Raw genomic sequence first — 12,409 nt, forward strand, 5'->3', positions numbered from 1 at the left:
CATTTAAAAAATTTTGACATTGATCTGGAATATTATCTGCCCAATTTTTAGCATTTAGGAGATTTCAATGGTCCACTCTAATACCATTAAAACAAAGACTATTAGTACTATTATCTACTATTTGCTGCTTTCTATTCTTCATTCTACTTCATTCTTGTCACTTTGCTCTCTCAAAAAAGTGTATCATTGGTACAGAATATAAGTTATCTTCTTCAGTTTCACATTTTCACATTTAACTTGATCAAAGAACGTTATCAATAGGGACACTCTATTACTGCAGCTCACCTATGTTGTTTGCTTTAGGTCCTTTAATCATAAAATGACTGAATGATCTATTCAGTGCTGTGTTGAGTGCTTTCAGGAAAATGCAGATTCCCCCCACCCCCATGTCTAATACAGTATCAGATCTCATTTAATACTGCCTTTGGCTCCAAACTCAAAACATCTACTTAAACATCTTTCTCATTATTATTTTTGAAATTTTGAATAAAGTTTTATTTGAAAGAGACTTTAAAAATATCTTGGTGATTTTTGGTGATTTTGAGTATTTAAAGAAAATCTCATTTTTAAGCTTATATAGTAGTTATATTATATTTCTTGAAAATTTGGAGGCTTGCTTTACTCCTTAGTCTGCATCTGACCAGAAGAAAATTTTCTACATGTGAGACATACAATGAATAGTGACTGAAACTAAAAAATAGATGCTGACTTTATATTATGTCACTGTAACTTTTATCTTTGTTCATTATACATATGTAAGAATAACGCTAAGCAAAATACTTATGGACTATAATTATGGATTATATTACATATTCCTGTTGCTTTTATATGTATTTTGTTGTTGTTGTTTTAGAGAAGTACCCAGCAAGAGCTCAGCAGCTACCCTTAGCCTGGTTCTAGGGAGCCATGCAAAGAACCATGTGATGCCAGGCTTTGAAGTGGAGGTTCCAGCATGTAGTGCATGCCCACTATCACAATGGACTTACTCTCCTGTCCATAATAAGTCCTGAAGTTTCTAAATCATAATTATCTATCAAATTAAAGTTGCCAAAAATAAAGCACTGTAGCACTGTCGTCCCACTGTTCATCGATTTGCTGGAGTGGGCTCCAGTAACATCTCCATTTTGAAACTTATGTTTTGTTTATGACATATCGAATATATGCCACCAGTAGCTTGCCAAGCACGGCCTTGCAGGTGGTATACTCTCAGTAGCTTGCCAGGCTGTCCGAAAATAAAAGCATATAGAAAATAGGTGAATATATCTCATTATATTTTTATATTTTGTATATTTAACATTCTCCAGTATTGTCCATTATCAAGTATCGGTTTGCTCTACCTGTGTAAATTTTGCATTTATTCACATCTTTTTTTATTTATATAGATCTGTCAGATGAAGAAAAATCACTACTGTCTATTAATTGTTTGTTTGAGTTTAGAGTCTTTCCTCTCTTGTCCTGAGATGCCGGTATTAAATCCAAGACTTGACACATGCAAGGCAGTCTCTATTACTGCATTATATCCCCAGCTCTCGCAGTGGATGCACATGTGTGCATATGTTTTAATGCATTTGATAGCAGTTGTTAAACTTCTTGATCAGTTTCTGAAAAATTGAAAATGTAAAATTTGTATATATACAGTTATATGACATGCCATCAACCTTTCCTAATCAAGACTGTTTTGTAAGGTTATTAATGTCTCACTTCATATCTCATAAATTTCCACATCATCAAAGTGTGTGGGTTGTTTTATTTTGTGTTCTTCTCCTTCAAAAGCATATTTTCCTTCACTCTTCTTTCACACTTAATCCATTGCATTGCAATCTGTCTTTTGTTGAATTCCCATATGAAAGTCTTAGCTGTTACAGAGGGGTTACTCCTGGCTTTACACTCAGGAATTACTCCTGGTGGTGCTCAGGGAACCATATGGGATGCTGGGAATTGAACCTGGGTCGGCCTCGGACAAGGTAAACACCCTACCCTCTGTACTATTGCTCCAGTCCCTAGACAACATTTTTGAGGCCATATATATAGATATATATGTATATTTACATACATACATTTGTATGTGTTTGTGCATGTGCTCAGACCTGGCTTAGGATACTTCGAAAATTATTTAATTATTTTTAAAACAACCATATAAAAATATAGATCTATGAAATAAACTTTTGGGGAAGAAAAAAAGAAAGTCTCAGCTGTGTAGTTGCAAGGGTAGTGTGGCAAATACAGTGTGACACACTATAGTCATAGTGAATTGCTGCTATATTAAAACTGTTTCTGGAATATATTATATATTTAACTTTGTTAGAAGATTATGTATCCAACTATGGTTTAAATTTGGGGCTTAAAAGTAAACCTTTTTGTCTTTTTTGGGTCACACCTGGCAATGCACAGGGGTTACTCCTGGCTCATGCACTCAGGAATCACTCCTGGTGGTGCTCAGGGAACCATATAGGATGCTAGAAAACGAACCTGAGTCAGCTGCATGCAAGGCAAACGCCCTACCCGCTGTGCTATCACTCCAGCCCCCAAAACCTTACATTTTTTAAAGAATTATTTTAAAAATAGTATCATCACTCTAATTCAGGTTTATTAGAAAAGCAAATATTGACAATTTAAACTAATTAATCAATAACAAACAATCCAAAGATCATAAACTATTCAAAAGTAAATGTAAAAGACAGATATAGTTATAGATTATGAATGTTGAAATAAATATAGACATGCAGTGGTATCATTTTTTCATCGTACAGGGAGCTATGGTTATTTTTCTACAAGGCAGAATACATCTGCATATCTATATACAATTGTTTATTTTGTATCTCTATCACTCATCTACAACTTACAAAATTGTAAAACAGTTCCATGTAATCAATGCATGACTTTCCTCTGAGGTCCAAATTAATTCTTACAAAATGAAAGCCACAAACCTTTCAAAGACTAGCTTTATTTTCTCTCCTCTGTAAAAATGATCGGAAAATTTTAGCTCTAGTAAAATGATACATACTTTGCTGTGCTGTTCTATATGTATATGGGATTGGAATATTTATATAGAAAATTTGTGTAAGGGGATTTTTCAGGTAATGCTAGCAAGGTCATTGTCAGCTTAGATTAACTAGAGCTTGGTATCTGTCAGCCAAATTAGTGCTGCCTAGGAGGGTAGTTTAACCTGAGCACTCAACTCTTCAGGAAGATTTTCCTGTATGAATCAGCAGATTTTCTAGATCTTTCTCTGCAAGGTCAAATGGGTTTTATTGTCATTAAAGACCAATTTTACTTGCCAATTGTTTTATTCCCTTTTTATAGCTTACAGTATCTTGTTGCCCAGTGTATATTAACAGACTACTTGTGAATTACAATTCACTAAAATTTACAAAGAAGACCCAATTTAAGCCCATACATGGGCAGGTATGTGCATTCCTATACAATAAAACGTCAGAATATGTAGGACATGTGTCATTTTAGAATACATTATTTTTATCATACTAAAATGCATAGTGTTTCATTAAAGGAATATTTGAAATAGATCTCAAATGAATAGTGACCTGATCACAGAATCTGTACTTGAAGGATATCACACAGTTGCATGAGAAACCCAAGAATATAACATTCGTACCATTCTGACAGACTGTCCTTTGATGTTAAGCAAAAGAAGAACATTCATGAACATTTTTAGAAAGCTGTCCATATTTTTAAATGTCTCACAAATCTTAGAAAATTATTTGTTTTAATAAAAATTTAAAATTATTAAACCTATTTTGAGTTCAAAAGCTTAGACTATTGTATATATAAATGGAAATGTTGGCAGGACAAATGAAAAATAAAGATCTGAATACATGTTAAATTATTGGGTTCTTTATAGACCTAATTGGCAACTAGGCATAGCACACTTCAAGTGGACCTCCAACAAGGTATATAGTTGCTGAGAACCTACAGAAGCTACAGAAGCACCTTCAGGATTCACTATAGTGCTGTACTGAGACCTCATTCTGTCAAAGCAGCATCAAAGTTTGAGCCTGATTGTTTGAGCCTGATCATCTGCTGTCACCCAGTCACATTTTTCTAATGAGGCAATGCTCAACTAGGGCTCCTTTTTTATTTCTGAGATATTCACAGAACTATAATATAATCGGTTGTCCTTCCTACCCAATTCACATTGTTCTGCTTTTCCTTTTACATGTGTCAACCTCATAAATTATCATTTTCTTTTGCTAATGAACTGCTCCTTCTTCTCTTTCCCTGAATTCATGTTTTTAATTTTTAGATTCAGGCTCAGAATTTACTTCCTAAAAGGTCATAAATCTTTTAGGAAGATTTGTATCTTTTTGATACAAAAGATCATCCAAAAATACAAGTATTGTTCACGCACATATAAAACATGTATCTATAATTTTTTTTAAATTTTAAGTTTGTGTTTTGGTTTTGGGAACACACTCAGTAGTTCCCAAAGTGCTGAGGGTTTACTCCTGGCATTATGTAAATGAATCACTCCTGACAGGCTTGGGGAATAATATGGGGTGCCAGGAATTGAATCTCAGTCAGCCACATGAAAATAGGTGTCCTATGCACCCTTCCCTCGCAATGACACTCTTTTTACATATATCCACTGATACCTTTCTAAAAGTCAACTATGTAGATATGTTAACTTCATTATAAGAGGCAATCTTTGTTGTTTTTGTTTGGGGGCCATAGCCAGTGGTGCTTAAGGATTAATCCTGGTTCTCTTATCTCAGGAATCACTCTGGCAGATTCAAAGTACCATATAGGGTGCTAGGGATTGAACTAGGGTCAGTTATGTGTAAGACAAGTGCCTTACACTATGTTCTATATTTCCAGTCCCTCATATAGTCTACGAAATTGCACAAAGAAACACCAGTTTTTATTTCTGGTGCCACATGGCCTCCGACAACTGCCAGGAGTGATCCTTCCAAGTCAAGCACAAAGTCTGGAGTTTCTCCCAAATAACAATGTGTATGGCCCCAAAACTAAATTATTTTTTTTTCTCAAGTAGGTAAAAGAAGTGAGAGCCAAGCCAACAGCCTAAATTCTCTTGTGAGTGAAAATGCTTCTTGTATGGTCAACATTGATACCAACAACAGCACCGGTGGTAAGAATCATTTCCCCATCTTATTACTCATAAGATGGGGAATTATAAGAGGTAATATTTGGTATTATGTAATTCCCCATCTTATTAAGATCTCCAAGCAGCAAGTTAGTATGATTTAATGGTGAGTTATTTAACTATTACATGAAAAATTATCAGATAAGACATAAAGCAATTCAATTAACACTTCAATGAAATTTAACGTTTCTGTGTGATTAGTAAATGATGAGAAGATTATAAAGATGGCATTGTTGGTCCAATATCAATAAGTTATTTTGGTTTGAATCATATTAAAGATGCAGATTAATGTAGCACTGTCATTCCCATTGTTCATTGATTTGCTCAAGTGGGCACCAGTAAGGTCTCTATTGTGACACTTGTTATTGTTCTTGGCATATCTAATACAACATAGGTACCTTGCCAGGTTCTGTTGTGTGGGCGGGATATTCTCCATAGCTTTCTACCTAGAGGGATGGAGGAATGGAACCCAGGTAGGCCGCTTGCAATGAAAATGCCCTCCTCGCTGTGTTCTAGCTCCAGTCCATGCAAACTAATATCACATAAAAATAAGTTCACTTAAAAAAATATTTGAAAAACTTGTATTTTGGGGGCTGGAGCGATAGCACAGCAGGTATGGTGTTTGCCTTGCATGCGACCGACCTAGGTTTGAATCCCAGCATCCCATATGGTCCCCTGAGCACAGCCAGGAATAATTCCTGAGTGCATGAGCCAGGGGTAATCCCTGCGCATCACCGGGTGTGACCCCAAAACAAAACAAAACAAAAAAGAAAAGCTTGCATTTTAATATATACATTTTATAAGAATTTCAGTTCCCCAACTAACAATATTTTAAGTGATACATTTCTTGTTTTTTCCAATCTCTATTACTTTAACTTAACAAATTTAGATGACATGCATTATAAAAGTAGCTACAAAAATTAACCGCATTTTATTGGATTAGTTTTCAAAATAGGAGATAATAAAGAAATCCTTTGAAATGCATAAAATTGAAAGAATTTCAGGACTTCCTGTTTCTCACAAAACCTAGCATTTTTATTTGGGTTATTGGTATTTTTTGAATAATGGGTAAGACAGAGGTAAATGTTATAACCCAAAGATACTTAACAATGGGAGACAACCGGGTTCATTAAAGTAGTTGGAACTGATCAGCCTTAAAAAAAATTCACATGGAGCTGAGCGACAGAGGTTCCGAGCTGGCACCATGGCCCAGTTCGTCCGCAACCTCACGGAGAAGGCCCCAGTGCTCATCAGCGCTGCTGTGACTTACTCGAAGCTTCGATTTGCCACATTTCTCCAGTATGCCACGGTTGAGCTGATTCTCCACCCCCTGCTGAGATCCCAACAGTTATTCAAAGCTTAAAAAAAATAATTAACAGTGCTAAGACAGGGAACTTCAGGCATCTCACAGTGAAGGAAGCTTTGCTGAATGGTTTGGTGGCCACAGAGGTGTGGATGTGGTTCTATGTCAGCAAGATCATTGGGAAGCATGGCCTCACTGGCTATGATGTCTGAAGACCAATGAACAGCTGGTTCACTTGAGTCTTCTTGGATCATGTGTGGTCAGACTCATACTTGAATAAAACGATGTGTCAAAAAAGAAAAGAAAAGAAAAGAAAAGTTCATGTTCTGGAAGTGACTTTTGAGCTTCTGAAATATTATGGTATTATGTTAAATACTTGAATGCAATACTTGACACTACAAATTTAAGATGTACAAATATCCTCTTCTTTTTAATGTCACTGAAAAACACTGTTTGATACTTTAGGTAATGGTGCAGTTGAATGCACTGTAATATTTGTTGCCTTACATCATTTCTGGTGTCTAACTGATCTAATGGCAGTATATGTCAGTTTGATTTCAAGTACCCTCTGGCCTTTTCATCAGCATGTGCAATACCATCTATCCTGTTAGAAAAGGCTGTTCTATTGACAGTCAATTAATCATACTGCATGATAAAGCATATCTATTTTATTCATGGACGATGCAATTCCTGATCTTATTCTCAAATTTTGAAGTACCTGGGGGATATAAGAGTTATTACTTCCTAAGGTTATAAGAACGGTATAAGCTTTGAGGATAGAACCTATCATATTTTTTAAAAGTGCATAACTTTTTGACTGACAATAAAACCTATTAACATTTCTGGATTGCTATCTATCACTCAGTCGAGGTTCTCAGTTTACTTTTTAACCAAAAGTCATGAGAATTTTCAATTTTCTTCTTCCCAACTGCCAAATAAGTGAGTTCCGTGATGCAACATTATTTAAAATTTGCATTTCATTTGTCTCTACCTTTCATTCTAAGTTTTTGACAAATTTTAATAATGAATAAACATATTCATTCTCTGAGTTCATAATAAGGCAGTGAGCTATATGAGAGAAGAAAAGTAACTTTCCACTCTTAAAGTTACATGACTTCACTAATAGTATTTACCACAGTCTAGATAAACTAGAATTTCCAAGGAAAGGAAAAAAAGGAAGAGAACACTCATTTTGACTATGGAAGTAAAGAAAGTAAAGATGATGAGAGAATAATACACATCTAATAAAATAAACCTAATTTTCTCTCCTTTAATTTTCTTAAAAATTTATTTCTTTTATCAAATCACCATGTGGAAAGTTGCAAAGTTTTCAGGCTTATGTCTCAGTTATACAATGCTCAAATACCCGTCCCTTCACCAGTGCTCATATTCCACCACCAAAAATCCCAGTATGTCTCCTGCCCCCGCCCTGCCTGCGTAGCTGATAAATTTCACTTCATTTTCTCTTTACCTTGATTACATTCCATATTTCAACACAAAATCCACCATTGTTGTTGGAGTTTCCCCCAAAAAAACAGCCCTGCTGACAAGGAAGCATTTGATAATTAGCTTTCCATTGTGGCCTCGCAGTTTAGGATTTCTGTATTTTAGTATTTTAGAAATTAACTCCAGGGAGATTTATGTTAGAAATTGCATCATTTCCCTTCCTGGGGCAGCATGGGGCTATGGCTTAGTTCACAGTCTAGAGACATGGCTGGAAGCAGTTTCTGGTACCAAAAGTAGTCTAGCTGGCCTCCTAATCATGGTTGATCAGCAGCAGAGTGGCTGCACAAACTTGTGGCCACCCGGGTCGCATCTCAGCAGAGCACGCACTGGTATCGCCCCGGCCGGAGATTGCCCACGCTTCCCACTGTTTCAAGTTCAAACCTCTCTCCTTTAATTTTTAACTTGAAGATGTAACGACAATTCACTTTAAAAGATCGATTACCGATTTTTTAGCCATTAATTCCAATATTTTAATGCAGTAAAATTCATCTTTAGGAATTTTTTCCTATTTTTTCTCTCACTGATTTAAATAAGCAATCCAGTTGTTATTTTAAATAAAAATGGTTACCCTATAGTAAACTTTCTATACAAGTATATTATTAAAAATCAACTTACTGTTTCTTTTATCAAATTAGCCTTTCTTTTATCACTATAATAAATTTTTAATTTAAAAGAATGTATAAACATATATGCATATTCTATATATATGCAAAGTAGACATTCTCTAAGTGGAAAAGAGAAGTCTTTCAATCAAATGGAGAAAAAAGCAAAAAAAAAATCTATTCTGACCAAAAAGTAAATATACTATTTGCTTAGTGAGAGTGGAAACAAAATTAGGGAACATTAAAATCTTTATATTGGACTCTTTCGAACTAAAATGATATTTGTTTGGATATTATAATAATAATAGACACAGTTATTATGTAAAGTTATTTTATAAAGACAATTAAATGTCTTTTATTCCCAGGCTTTTCCCAGAACTTGTATCTGGTTCAATCTTGTTAATAAAGGTTGTGGAAATCAAATATAATTCTACTGATGAAAAAGTTAGTCTATGTTTTGACTTTATAAATATCCTATCCTGAGTCTATCAAATCATTATTTTCCAAAAAATAAAATAGAATAAATGTTAGGAGTTAATCAAATTCCAGGATATTTTTGTACATTTTCTTAATTAAGATTAATATGCTAACATATTTTTTTGTAAGTGTCAATAATCTAACCTGGAACTAAATGTCCTGCAGGGCATTGTAACCTGAATGTTACAATGTAACAAATAAAGGTTGTTATATTGCATTTATTTAGTTGTAAAATCTGTCTATATATTATGCTTATAAAATTATACTTGCTTTCATATTTTTAATATATCCAGTATATATATGTGCATATATATGTATGTGTATATATACACATATATATACACATATAATCTTATCTGTGGCTACAATACATATACACATGAATACTTACATACACACGAATATATAACATTTTTTGTTCTTTTTGCTTTGGGACCATGCATGAGTATACTCAGGACATTCTCTAGGCTCTGTCCTCAGTGATCACTCCTGCTATTAATCAAATGACCATATGTAGTGCCAGGGACATATCAGAGTTGGCCATACGCAAGGCAAGTGCTTTAATTTGTGTACTATCTTTCTGTCCATCTATATTGTTTTAAATGATGATGTGCCCCAGTAACAAATTATTTTGTCATGTTCAGTCTATAGTCTACTTCTGGCATGCAGCTTTAACCGTTTGGGTCCTCCCAACATTCTGTACTAGGTGTCCCCTTCTTCTATCTCTGCTGCCTTTCCCCCCAGCATGTGAGGCCAGTATCCAAGCTGTGGGGCAGACTGAACATGAAGGCCACTCAATACCTCTATTGCAAACTACAACATCCAACAGGAGAGAGAAAAAAAGGGAATGCCCTGCCGCAGAGGCAGGGTAGGGTGGTGGGGTTGGGGTGGGGGTGGTGGGAGGGATACTGGGAACATTGGTAGAGGAGAATGGGCACTGTTGGAGGGATGTAAACGAAATGCAAACATGAAAGTTCATAAGTTTGTAACTGTACCTCATGGTGATTCACTAATAAAAATTAAAAAAAAATTTTGTCAGCTTCCTATGAGATGAGGACCTTGACAATAATTAAAGAAATTTACTAAACCAAGGTTAAAAAATGATTATTTTTTTACATAAAAAAGTGAAGTTCTTGAGCAGCCTCCCAGCCTGGCTTCCTAATTTGGTCCCTGTCTCCAGGTCAGAGGACCACTCCTCGAACCACACATCCGGGGTCCCGCCTGTTCCCTCGTGGCCATCCAGGCCTGGGGGCGTGGCCTGTATCTCAGGGGGCATGGTCTCAAAAGGGGCGTGGCCTCCTGCTGGAGCAGCCGCAGTTATTATTTCTTGCTTCAGCATAGTAGGTATAGTCTGTTTCTTTCAAAATCACCCTAGCCATCTTAATCACTCTATGTAAAATAGCCCATTAGCTTATTCTAACTTCACAAAAAAAATCAGTGAATAATAGAAGCTGGGCAAAACCTTCATAAAGAGAACATAGCCTTAAGCCTTCACTAGAGGCCCCACATCAATCAAGAACAGCACCTGAGAGTAAGGAAGAACTCTATAATAGGAGCAAGGCTGCCATCAAAAATAGCACAATCAGAGCCCCTCTCCCCCATAGCAAGAGGAAATAGGAATAGACAACTATAAGGTTCCAACTCTATACTTCCATAAAATATGAAGAAACAGTGAAAATCCCCTCCACGAAGAGAGGGAGAAGACAAGATTCCAGAAACCTCAACAGGGGCTACTCACATCTACAACCTCTCAGATAAAGAATTTAGAGAGGAAATCTTCAGTAGAGTCGATGTACTCCAAGCAACCATGGAACAGACGTCTATTAAATTAAGGGAGGATATGAATAAAGCATTGGAATGGTTTACTAAAAAAATGCAGGAAGAAATGAAAGCAGAAATTTCAAAGGTATGAACAGAAGTCACACAAATAAAGGAATCGGTAGATGAATTAAAAATCTCAGTTGATGCCCTCAACAGTAGAATGACTACAGCCGAAGACAGAATCAGTGAGCTTGAAGATGAGCTGCACAAAGCTTACAGACAACAAATAATGGCAAAAGACCTGAAAATGGCTATAGAGCAAATCAGAGTCCTTGGGGTTGACTTCAAGAGGAGCAACTTAAGAATCATTGGAGTACCAGAAGCACAGGGAAGTAACCCCAATGAAAAAAAAAAACACAGTCAAAGACATCATTGCTAAGAAATTCCCAGAGCTAGAAAAGGCAAACATCCAGATCCAAGGAGTCCAAAGAGTACCAGCAAAAAGTGACCTGAATAAAAAGACTCCAAGACATATCATAGTCAGAACGACGGATGCTATGGATAGAGACACAAAGAAGGAAATCACATACAGAGGAGCACCCCTAAGATTTACAGCAGACCTGTCAGGGGAAACCCTCTGAGCCCAAAGACAATGGTGGGACATAGTGAAAAAACTCAACGAAATGAATGCCTCACCAAGAATACTTATCCGGCTAAACTCTCACTGAAACTTGAAGGAACTATTTCTCTGATAAACCACAGCTCAGGAACTTCATAGACTCAAAACCAAACTTAAAGAAGGTCTAAAGGGACTATTGTAAGACAAGGAGGAACCCCGTAAGAACAACAAACCCCACAGAAAGATGACACAAAACCCCATGACAATAATCTGTCTCAATGTCAACAGGCTAAATGCACCTATCAAGAGACACAGAGTAGCAAAATGGATCAGGAAATTAAACCCAATATTCTGCTGCTTGCAAGAAACACACCTGAACAGTCAGAGCAAACAGAGACTCAAAGTCAAAGGATGGAAAATAATCCTGCAGGAAAACAACGCCCTCAAAAAAGCTGTAGTGGCGATACTAGTATCCAACAACATAGATTTCAGGTTGAAAAAGATTAGAAGAGACAGTGAAGTTTATTTTCTATTTATCAAGGGATATGTACAACAGGAAGAAACCACACTCTTAAGCATATATGCACCTAATGAATGACTAGCTAAATACTTAAAACAACTCCTAACAGACTTTAATGAGGACATCACTAACAGCACAATAGTAGCCAGAGACTTCAATACTACCTTATCACCTCTAGATGGATCGATAAGAACAAAACTCAGCAAGGAAACAATGACTGTGAAAAAAAATTGAAGAGAGAGGCCTAATAGACCTATACAGGGCTTTACACCCCAAAAAGAAAGAATACACATTCTTTTCCAGTGCACATGGAACATTTTCTAAAATATACCATGTACTGGGCCCCAGAACATAACTCAATAGAATCAGAAAAATAGAAATTGTATCAGCCATCTTTTCAGACCATGATGTGCTGAAGATGGAAACTAAACACACACAGACACAGAGAACCAAATCAAACACCTGGAAATTAAACAATTCAATGTTGAACAATGAGTGGGTC

The 12,409-nt window shown here is 36.0% G+C and overlaps 1 pseudogene; it reads left to right on the top strand.

Moving 5' to 3' along the window:
- The first annotated feature begins 6,304 nt into the window (after positions 1–6,304).
- Positions 6,305–6,662, top strand: LOC101551731 (ATP synthase subunit g, mitochondrial-like; annotated as a pseudogene).
- The last annotated feature ends 5,747 nt before the right edge of the window (positions 6,663–12,409 follow it).

The sequence above is a fragment of the Sorex araneus genome, chromosome 1 (genome assembly GCF_027595985.1).
Source record: "Sorex araneus isolate mSorAra2 chromosome 1, mSorAra2.pri, whole genome shotgun sequence".
Taxonomy (NCBI): domain Eukaryota; kingdom Metazoa; phylum Chordata; class Mammalia; order Eulipotyphla; family Soricidae; genus Sorex; species Sorex araneus.